We start from the raw sequence: 11,528 nt of genomic DNA, 5'->3' as shown, positions 1-11,528 counted from the left end.
TGAATATCGTTACAAGTACATGTACTGAAAATATGAGTATAAGGAGTTGGCTTACACTCGTCACAAGCTACATCAGAGTCACATCAGTACAATACATACAATTTTCACAAAGAAGAGCACGGTCCGCCTACAGACGAAAACAAACGATAAAAGAACGATGTCCATCCTTGCTATCCCACGCTGCTGATACGTCTCCATCGTATCAACTTTTCCAAACTCTTTTGTCCTTGTTTTGGACTCTAATTTGCATGATTTGAATGGAACTAACCCGGACTAACGCTGTTTTCAGCAGAATTGCCATGGTGTTGTTTTTGTGCAGAAATGAAAGTTCTCGAAACGTCCTGAAAATTTATGAGGAATTTTTATGGAAAATATGAAAAATACCTGCGCAAAGATCCACCAGAGGGGATGGGCCAGTGGGCCACAAGCCCTCTTGCCGCGGCCACCCCCCTTAGCCGCGACAACCAAGCTTGTGGGGCCCACGTGGCTCTGCCGCCCCCAAACTCAGCTCTATAAATTCACTTCCGCCCAAAAAAATCACGAGAGAGGATTTCGTCGCGTTTGCGATACGGAGGCGCCGCCACATCCTATTCTTCATCTGGAGGACAGATCTGGAGTCCGTTTTGGGCTCCGGAGAGGGTAAATCGTCGCCATCGTCATCAACAACCTTCTTCCCACTCCAATTCCAAGAAGCTCTTCATCGTTCGTGAGTAATCTATTCGTAGGCTCGCTGGGCGGTGATGAGTAGGATGAAATCTATCATGTAATCGAGTTAGTTTTGACGGGGATTGATCCCTAGTATCCACTATGTTCTGAGATTGATGTTGCTACTACTTTGCCATGCTTAATGCTTGTCACTAGGGCCCGAGTGCCATGATTTTAGATCTGAAATAATTATGTTGTCACCAATATATGTGTGTTTTTGATCCGATGTTGCAAGTTGTAGTTACCTACTATGTTTTATGACCCGGCAACCCCGGAGTGACAATAACCGGAACCACTCCCGGTGATGACCATAGTTTGAGAAGTTCACGTGTTCACCAAGTGCTAATGCGTTTTTCCGGTTCTTTATTAAAAGGAGAACCTTAATATCCTGTAGTATCCTTTTGGACCCTGCTGCCACGGGAGGGATGGACAATAGATGTCATGCAAGTTCTTTTCCCTAAGTACGTATGACTACACATGGAATGCATGCCTACATCACATTGACAAACGGGAGCTAGCCACATATCTCTCTGTGTTATAACTGTTGCATGATGAATGTCATTCAAACGAATCACCGACCCAATGCCTACGAGTTTGTCCCATTACTACTATCACTTGCTCTGCTGCTACTGCTGTTACTACTGTTACTGCTATTAATACTTGCTACTGCTGTTACTTGCTACTGTTGCTACTTGCTATTGATGTCACTACTGCTGTTCCTTGCTACTGCTGTTACTCGTTACACTGCTGCTACCTGCTACAATACTTGTTCGCTCGGCGATGACGGGAAAAGACTAGTTCTGCCAACGGGCAACTTCTGGCACCATTGATACGATAGTTAGGAATAGTCTCTCGTCAACAGATCGTTTCTGACACCGTTGTTATCATTCTACTTTGCTGCTGATACTTTGCTTGCAGATACTAATCTTTCAGGTGTGGTTGAATCTGACACATTCAGCTGATAATACTCGAGAGTATTCTCTCACCTCCTGACTGGCGAATCAACAAATTGGGTCAAATACTCAACCCTCGAAAACTGCCGGGAACCCATGCGATGGTGGGCCATTGCAAGACAATTGCTAATTGTTGAGCAACTGGGAGCAGTTCTGGCTCTGTTGTCGCGAAGGCATCAAGTCAAGGACTCGTCAACAACATTCTTCTAGTGTCATTGCCGGAGAGTGCTAGCAGCATTTTTCTGGCGCCGTTGCCGGGGAGGTATTGCTATATTCTCTGAGTCACTTGGGATTTATATCTGCTGATCACTATGAAGAATCTGAAAGATCCAAAAACCAAAGTCTTGCCCTCAACTACGAGGGGAGGTAACGAACTTCCATCTAGCTCTGCACTTGATTCACCTTCGGTTATGAGTAAGTTTGCGACATCACCTCCTGCTAGAAATCTTGATATGTCGCATGTGCTTGATGATGCCTATGATGCTACTATGCCTGATACTGCTAGAGCTGCTATGCCTGATACTGCTAGAGATGTTATGCCTGATACTACTAGAGATGCTATGCCTGATACTGCTAGAAATGTTATGCCTGATACTGCTAGAGATGCTATGCTTGATACTGCTTTGCCTGATGATGCTAGAGATGCTATTTTGCCGGATGACGCTATGCTTGATACTGCTAGAGATACTACTTTTCCTGATGTGCCACTAGGGGTATTCCTTGATGCTCATATTGCTAGAGTTACTACCAATGCTCGTGATGCTTCTAAAACTGCCGATACTATTGAGATAGAACCTGCTTTTGCTCCTGCTAGATCTAGATCTCCTAGATATGAATTGTCTGATATACCTAAGGGTTACGTTATGGAGGGAGAGATAGCTGAGGATTTTCTTGCTTGTCAGGATGCCTATGAAGCTGAGAAATTACTTCTCAAGTGGAAGGAAAATCTCTGAAAGCTAGGATGAAATACGACCCAAAGTTTGCCACTTCACCTATCTTTATCACCGATAAGGATTATGAATTCTCTATCGACCCTGAGATAATCTCTCTAGTCGAATCTGATCCTTTCCACGGTTATGAGTCTTAGACGGTCGTAGCCCATCTTACCAAACTACACGATATAGCCACCCTTCTCACTAGTGAGGAGAAGATCCAGCACTACTATATCCTTAAGCTGTTTCCTTTCTCTCTAAAGGATGACGCTAAAGCCTGGTTCACTTCTCTTGCTCCTGGATGTGTAAGTAGTCCCAAGGATATGGTATATTACTTTTGTGAGAAATATTTCCCTGTCCATAAGAAGCAAGCTGCCTTGCAGGAAATATACAACTTTGCTCAACTCAAAGAAGAGAGTCTCCCACAAGCTTGGGGGAGGCTCGTCCAGCTATCAAATGCTTTGCCTGATCACCCTCTTAAGAAGAACGAGATACTTGATATCTTTTATAACGGACTTACCGATGCCTCTAAAGACCACCTAGATAGTTGTGCCGGTTATGTTTTTAGGGAACGAACTGTAGAACAAGCTGAGACTCTATTGAATAACATCTTGATCAACGATAATGCATGGACTATTCCCGAACCACCTCCTAAGCCAACTCCGAAGAAAAGAGGTATTCTATTCCTCAGTCCCGAAGATATGCAAGAGTCCAATAAATCTATGCAAGAGAAAGGCATTAGATCTGAAGATGTAAAAAATCTGCCACCTATCGAAGAGATCCATGGTCTCGATAACCCGATACAGGTAGTAGAAGTAAATTCTCTGCGTAGGTTTGATGAGAGTGATATTCCTTTTGATAAACCTGCTAGCCTATGCTTTGATGAATTTGACAAGTTTGTTGCCAAACAACAGAGTTTCAATGATTATGTTAGCAGACATTTGGAACAAAGTACTCGTATGCTTAGTCATTTAAGTGCTTGTGTAGACATAAATGTCAATGATTCAAAGGTTCTGAGTAAACATGCCTCTATGATTACTACTCAGTTAGAACAAGTACTTAAAGCTTAGAATGACCTGCTCAATGAATTAAATGACAACTCTGTCATAGTCATTACTAGAGGAGGCAAAATGACTCAGGAACCTTTGTATCCTGAGGGTCATCCTAAGAGAATTGATCAAGATTCTCAAGGAATTAATGCAGATGCACCCAGTCACCCTAAGGAGAAGAAGAAGGATGATAGAAACCTGCATGTTAGTTCACCAAATACTGTCATACCTGAAGAACCAAATGATATTTATGCGTCTGATGCAGAAACACAATCTGGTGATGAACATGAACCTGGTGACAATATGGACAACGATGTTCATAATGATGCTCAACCTAGCAATGATAAGGATGTGGAGATTGAACCTACGGTTAATCCTGATAACCCACAACCTAAGAGATACGATAAGAATGACTTCACTGCTAGGAAGCATGGTAAAGAAAGAGAGCCATGGGTTCAGAGACCTATGCCCTTTCCTCCTAAGCCATCCAAGAAAAAGGATGATGAGGATTTTGAGCGCTTTATTGAAATGAGAAGACCCGTCTTTCTGCAGATGCGGTTAGTTGATATGCTCAAAATGTCTCCATATGCCAAGTACATGAAAGATATCGTGACCAATAAACGGAAGATACCAGATCTTGAGATCTCCACCATGCTTGCCAATTACACTTTCAAAGGTGGAACTCCTAAGAAACTTGGTGATCCCGGAGTGCCCATTATACCTTGCTCCACTAAAGGAAACTACGTAAGAACTGCCTTATGTGACCTTGGAGCCGGTGTTAGTGTTATGCCTCTCTCTCTTTATCATAGACTTGAACTGGATAAGTTGACACCCACTGAAATCTCTCTGCAAATGGCCGACAAATCAATTGCTTTCCGTGTTGGCATTTGCGAGGATGTGCCTGTTGTGGTTGCTAACACCACTATATTAACAGACTTTGTTATCTTGGATATTCCCAAGGACGATGCCATGGCTGTCATCCTCGGAAGACCCTTTTGAAACACTGCAGGGGCTGTTATAGATTGCAAAAAAGGCAATGTCACTTTCCATGTCAACGGTAATGACCATACCGTGCACTTTCTGAAGAAACGATATCAAGTACATTCCATCAATGCTATAAAAAAAACTTCATCGATTCTTATTGCGAACTTTGAATGCCCTATTCCTCGTGTCAAGATGAAGTATGCTTTGCTTGTTGGGGAGATTCATATCCCCATTGAGGTGACTTAGTGGCTATTCGAAAATTCTCCGTTCTCTCTTGCGATTCGAGAAAGTTTTGTCATAAGGATTTGATCAACCCCATTGACGGATTTCTTTCGATGACCATGAAATGGATGAATCAAAGAGTCACATACCTCTATTTTAAGCTTTCATTTTCTTTTGCTTAGAAGAAAAATGATAGATTTAGTTTAGTTTTCCCTGCTTCCTGTTTTAGCGTCCCGGAGAAAAATACCTTGAAAATAGAAGTTCTCCGATGGTCCTGAAAATCTAGTATGATTTTTGTGGAATATTTGAAATATACTCGGACTGAGAGCTGGCCTGGGGGCCACCCCAGTGGGCCACAAGCCCTGTCACCGCGGCCACCCCCATGGCCGCGGCAAGCAAGCTTGTGGGGCCCACAGGGGCCCCCTACACTCATTCTAGCTCCCATCCTCTTCTTCTTCCTCCAGAAAAATCTGTTTCGCAGCTCAAACCCGTGTTCTTGCTCATTTGGATGTGATTTTCGATCTCCTTGCCCAAAGCATCATTCTTCGAACTATTTTGGGGAAATTACTCCTTGAGCTAGAAAAGGAAAAAGATGAGGAGGTTCTTGAGAGGATCTTCAAGCCGTAACCCCAAGGAGGATTTGAAGAACCACCCCAAGTACGTGGTTCCTCGAGTCACAGAATTTCAAGCGTGCGAGTGGCCAAGTGATGAATTTTTGCGCGCCGCCGGGCTTTATGAAGACTTTTATTACTTGGTGGAGAACGCAGGTCTTACCACGTTCGTTGATGATAAGTGCTCACAATACCTCCTCCTCACCAATATTTTTGTTCAAAGCTTCAACTTTTATCCGAGGAAGAATCCTCCCATGGTTGAGTTCATGTTGTACGATATCCCCGAGTGCATGACACTACAGGATTTTTGCAATGCATGAAATTACCTTATGTTGGGGATATTCATGATCCTCGTCCACGGGACTTGGAGGATTTCATAGGTGCTATTGCTGTTGGAGAGGAGAGAGGAGTGTCTCGCGCTAGAATTGCTAGCATACATTTTCCTGTGCTTCGGTACTTCTCATTATTTGTGGGAAAATGTTTGATTGGCCTTGGGGAGGCTGGATCACTTAGCTCTCCAGACCTTGCGGTTTTGCACGATGACCTTTATAGCACTAAGACTTATAGCCTAGGTGCCATAGTAGCTCAGTGGTTGAACACAAACCGTTCCAAACGTGTCATCTATGGAGGTATCTATGCTACTCGTCTTGCTAGACACTTTGAGATACCTATTAGACTTTGCGAGGAAGAAGAGATGCTTCTTCCTGAGAAATATCTGGATTATGACAGGATGGTTCGCCATGATTTTCTGGATAGAGATGCTAGTAGACGGATGATTTATAACCTGGTATTTAGTCAGTGTACTCGAGAGACTATTACTTTGCCTGCTCCTTCTTTGTTTGATCTTCATGCACGCAGGTACACTATTATGCCCTTAGAAATCTACGCATATTGGGTCTTAGCCCAACCACAGGTGCCCGTGCCCGAGCCGCTAGTCGAGTACCTGACGCTAGTTTATCAGTGGGAGCCAAAGGAGCTCACACAGCAGTGGCATCCACAGTCCGCTCCGGAGTATCCCGGAGCTGGTTATTTCCCTCCTTGGGAGTAGACCAAGCTAGGCCAAAAGCCTAAGCTTGGGGGAGTACGTGTCTCACCGACCTTACATTCATGCTTATGCTTTTACTTTGTTCGTCGGTGTTCACACTTTGCCACTGTATTATCCATGCTGGTTTATTTTTGTTTTCTTATTTTGTGTCCTTTTGAGAAAACCCAAAAAGATTTTCCTTTCTTCTTTTTGCTTGTTGGGAGCTTTCCCGTGTAAATAGTTTTCTTTTTCTTTGGGTCAAGGTAGAAGATATTGGTTACAATGTTTAGTGGCTTGTGCATGCATACCTGTTTAGCTTTCAAAGAGCCATATTACTTTGTCTTCTCCTTTGTGGTTGCCTGTAGATTCAGCTTAGTCCATTGCACGAGCACTCTTATTATTGTTCACATCGTTCGATTGTTCAAGTGAAAGGCAATAATGATGATATATGATGAAGTGACTGAGATTGGAAAAGCTGGTATGAACTCTATCTTTTTTGTTTTTGTAAATATGACTAGTTTGTCGTTCCAGATTCAGCTTTGTTGTGAGAGAACCATGTTTGCAATGACAACTTAGAGATCATAGTTTCTGATGCCATGCTTATTTAGCTAGGAGCTTATAATGGTTTGTCTTGAATGCCAACATAGATTTTGAGATGACTATGATGTAGTATGATAGGATGGTATTCTCCTTTGAATGATTCAAGTGTCTTGACTTGGCGCATGTTCATGCATGTAGTTGAAACAAAATCAACATAGCCTCTATGATATTCGTGTTCATGGTGATTTATATCCTGTTCATGCTTGCACTCCATGTTAGTCAAACTCATTGCATCTTGATGACCGTTGTCGCTCTCTAGTTGGTCGCTTCCTAGTCTTTTGCTAGCCTTCACTTGTACTAAGCGGAATATTGCTTGTGCATCCACTTCCATAAACCCAAAAGTTTTTCCATGAGAGTCCACCATACCTACCTATTTGCGGTATTTACCTGTCGTTCCAAGTAAATTTGCATGTGCCATTCTCTAAACCTTCATGAAATAATCTGTTTTGCATGCTCGAACCGCTCATGTGGTGACAGGGGGCTATTGATATCTTCCATGTTAGGTGTGTTATCCTCGACATGTGTTTATTCAGTGTCATTCACGAGAAAGGGGCCGGTAATTGGACCCAGTTCCATGCTTAAATCGAAAACATAACTGTAAAACAAGACTCCCCCGGATTGATGTTAGTATGGATGGTACCTGAGGATTCGGCTAGCCGTGGAGTGTGATTGATTGGTGGTGGGGGAGTTAAAACTTTACTTTCGGTTTGGGAACCACCTATAGCATGAGTAGCGTGGAAGATATTGAGCACTCTTGGTCATTGCGTTGACAATGAAAGCATGCCACCCAAAATTATTATCTCTGTTTTCAAAGCTTGAGCTCTGGCACCTTTGCAAATCAATGCTTCCCTCTGCGAAGAGCCTGTCTATTTATTTTCCTGTTGAGTCATCCTCTTCTTACATAAGCACCAATTAGAGAGCACCTCTGTCATTTTTATGCTTAGATTTTGATTGATATTGAGTATGACTATGACTGGATCTTCGTTACTATGAATTACAATGTTTAGTCAGCCCTTGATCTTTGAAAGTGCTCTGCATTTATGTTTTGCGGTCTCAGAAAGAGCTAGCGAGATACCACCTATTCATATTGCTTTATGCTTGTTTTGATTGAATTGTTGGTATCTGAAACTCATTATTATTTGCTCGCTAGCTGATTATGCCATTGATATTAGTTTACCATGAGACCTTTGTGTCACTTGCTTATGTGGTTAACTTGTGATCTTGCTGAAATTCTGGTTACGAGTTATACATAGTTGCAACAACAAGATCAAACAAAGTTTGTCAAAGTTTTTGTTTCTCTTTTAGTTTGTCAACTGAGTTGCTTGAGGACAAGCAAGGTTTTAAGCTTGGGGGAGTTGATACATCTCCATCGTATCTACTTTTCCAAACTCTTTTGCCCTTGTTTTGGACTCTAATTTGCATGATTTGAATGGAACTAATCCAGACTAACGCTGTTTTCAGCACAATTGCCATGGTGTTGTTTTTGTGCAGAAATGAAAGTTCTCGAAACGTCGTGAAAATTTACGGAGAATTTTCCTGGAAAATATGAAAAATACCTGCGCAAAGATCCACCGGAGGGGATGGGCGAGTGGGCCACAAGCCCTGTTGCCGCGACCACCCCCCTGACTGCGACAACCACGCTTGTGGGGGCCCACGTGCTCTGCCGCCCCCAAACTTAGCTCTATAAATTCACTTTCGCCCAGAAAAAAATCAGGAGAGAAGAATTCGTCGCGTTTGCGATACGGAGGCGCCGCCACATCCTGTTCTTCATTTGGAGGGCAGATCTGGAGTCTATTTTGGGCTCCGCAGAGGGGACATCATCGCCATCATCATCAACAACCGTCTTCCCTCTCCAATTCCATGAAGCTCTTCATCGTTCGTGAGTAATCTATTCGTAGGCTCGCTGGGCGGTGATGAGTAGGATGAGATCTATCATGTAATCGAGTTAGTTTTGACGGGGATTGATCCCTAGTATCCACTATGTTCTGAGATTGATGTTGCTACTACTTTGCCATGCTTAATGCTTGTCACTAGGGCCCGAGTGCCATGATTTCAGATCTGAAGTTATTATGTTGTCACCAATATATGTGTGTTTTAGATCCGATCTTGCAAGTTGTAGTTACCTACTATGTGTTATGACCCGGCAACCACGGAGTGACAATAACCGGAACCACTCCCGGTGATGACCATAGTTTGAGGAGTTCATGTGTTCACCAAGTGCTAATGCGTTGTTCCGGTTCTTTATAAAAAGGAGAACCTTAATATCCTGTAGTATCCTTTTGGACCCCGCTGCCACGGGAGGGATGGACAATAGATGTCATGCAAGTTCTTTTCCCTAAGCACGTATGACTACACACGGAATGCATGCCTACATCACATTGACGAACGGGAGCTAGCTACATATCTCTCCATGTTATAACTGTTGCATGATGAATGTCATCCAAACGAATCACCGACCCATTGCCTACGAGTTTGTCCTATTACTGCTGTCACTTGCTCTCGTGCTACTGCTGTTACTACTGTTGTTGCTATTAATACTTGCTACTGCTGTTACTTGCTACTGTTGCTACTTGCTATTGCTGTCACTACTGCTGTTCCTTGCTACTTCTGTTACTCGTTACACTGCTGCTACCTGCTACAATACTTGTTTGCTCGGCGTTGATGGGAAAAGAGTATTTCCGTCAACGGGCAACTTCTGGCGCCATTGATACGACAGTTAGGAATAGTCCATCGTCAACAGATCGTTTTTGACACCGTTGTTATCATTCTACTTTGCTGCTGATACTCTGCTTGCAGATACTAATCTTTCAGGTGTGGTTGAATCTGACACATTCAGCTGCTAATACTCGAGAGTATTCTCTCACCTCCAGACTGGCGAATCAACAAATTGGGTCGAATACTCTACCCTCGAAAACTGCCGCAAACCCACGCGCTGGTGGGCCATTGCAAGATAGTTGCTAATTGTTGAGCAACTAGGAGCAGTTCTGGCTCTGTTGTCGCGAAGGCATCAAGTCAGGGACTCGTCAACAACATTCTTCTAGTGTCGTTGCCGGGGAGTGCTAGCAGCTGCCACGCTGGAACCCATTCTAGATCGATGATGAAGAAGAAAAAGCTCCAAAGGAACAATCAACGCGCTCGCGTCAAGTAACCATTTACCTGTACCTGCAACTTGTGTTGTACTAATCTGTGAGCCACAGGGGACTCAACAATCTCATTTCCAAAGGTATCAATACTAGCAAAGCTTAATGGGTGAGGTATGGTTAAGTGGTGAGGGTGCGGCAAGCAACTAAGCATTTATTAAGTGGCTAACTTACGAGTACAAGAATAAAGAGCGGGACGATCTACGCATAGCTGACGTGAACTACTGATGATCAAATTAATGCTCCTGAACACCTACTTACGTCAGATATAATTCCACCGTGTCCTCGATCGAAGAAGGAGCTCACAAAAGAGACAATAACGGTTACACACTCAGTTGGCATATTTTAATTAAGTTAACTTCAAGTTATCTAGAACCGGATGTTAAATAAAGTTTCCACGTTGCCACATAACTGCGGGCACGGGTTTCCGAAAGATTTAACCATGCAGGGGTGCTCCAAGTAGTCCATCACAAACTACCACACGCTGCGACGGAATGACCTCGATCAGGGAAACCCCTGATCTCCTCGGGTTCCTATTGGAAAACCTCAACCTCGAGATAACCCAAAGCATCCTCGGAATCCCTCGCACGAGACGCTCGAGAAAGGTAAAACAAGTCGATCAAGGCCGACCCGCGTGTCGACAATCCTGATAGGAGTCGCGTATCTCGTTCTCAGGACACGATGGATAAGCAAAGCGTACGGTGGCCTGATAGACATCACCCGAGTTGCCCCGATTTGGCCCCGCATGGTGCTCTGTCTTGGACCAGCACCATTAGCACTGGCCCTTCGTGTATTATGTTGAATTAATCCTCGGTAGCGCTAACTCCCTATGCGTCACATTAAAATCAGTATCAATATGTTGGGAAAGTATAGTACCAATGTTGGGCCTTGCCAAACGAGCTTTATCCCAAAACAATAATCTAGGGGGTCCCCATAACAACCCCAAGCATGTTAGGAGCTCTTATTTATGGAACATAACACTCGTAGCCGAAACTAAGGCGACAAAGGTGGAACAAAACACCAGGCTAGAAAGGCCGAGCCTTCCACCTTTTACCAAGTATATAAGTGCGTTAAATTAAATAGAAATTAATAGGGTGATATAGCAAGGAACCCATGTTATCACATGGAAGCAACTACACCTGCAACTAGCAACGCTAACACATGGTTAAGCAAGCGGTAACATAGCCAATCAGTGGTTTGCTAGGTTGTGAACAGGTTGAGCGTTTTCATAGCAATGTTGAGAGGTTGACTTTTAACATGTGGTAGGAAATGAGACATAGCAATAGAAACAAAACAACTAGCATGGCA

Source organism: Hordeum vulgare, chromosome 6H, assembly GCF_904849725.1.
Source record: "Hordeum vulgare subsp. vulgare chromosome 6H, MorexV3_pseudomolecules_assembly, whole genome shotgun sequence".
NCBI lineage: Eukaryota > Viridiplantae > Streptophyta > Magnoliopsida > Poales > Poaceae > Hordeum > Hordeum vulgare.
Note: the sequence above shows the minus strand (reverse complement) of the source record.